Source organism: Bison bison, unplaced genomic scaffold (assembly GCF_000754665.1).
Source record: "Bison bison bison isolate TAMUID 2011002044 unplaced genomic scaffold, Bison_UMD1.0 scf7180017855360, whole genome shotgun sequence".
Lineage (NCBI taxonomy): Eukaryota > Metazoa > Chordata > Mammalia > Artiodactyla > Bovidae > Bison > Bison bison.
This window is the reverse complement of record NW_011485933.1, coordinates 219346-219657: the sequence shown is the minus strand read 5'-3', so window position 1 is coordinate 219657 and position 312 is coordinate 219346. Positions and strand designations below refer to the sequence as shown.

At 56.4% G+C, this 312-nt stretch overlaps 1 protein-coding gene across 1 annotated transcript in view; it reads left to right on the top strand.

Annotated features, from left to right (window-relative positions):
• Window positions 1-312, top strand: part of MLLT4 (myeloid/lymphoid or mixed-lineage leukemia (trithorax homolog, Drosophila); translocated to, 4) — a 101396-nt gene that overhangs the window by 94384 nt on the left and 6700 nt on the right. The gene's annotated exons all lie outside the window — the stretch shown is intronic.

Sequence of the window (312 nt, the reverse complement as noted above, 5' to 3'; positions counted from 1 at the left end):
GTGGGGCCTGTGCGGCCTCGCTGGGTGGCGTCCGGCCGGTCGCCAGGAAGTGGTCGCGTTGGGGTCGGGCCTAGGGAAGGACAGGAGCCTAGGAGGACAAACAGGATCTCGAGTCGATTCTTTACGAAAGTCACCTGATTCTGGCTAGTGGCCTACAGAAAACACAGCACAAGGGGTTTCCGTTCCACTTAGTGTGTTCACGGGTAGATAGTCACGTTGTTGTTTGTTTCCAGGGGTCAGGGAACCCTTTTAATCAGGTCTTAACCTGACCACACGTGACGTAATCTGAGCAGGGAGTGCAGAGCCCACCTC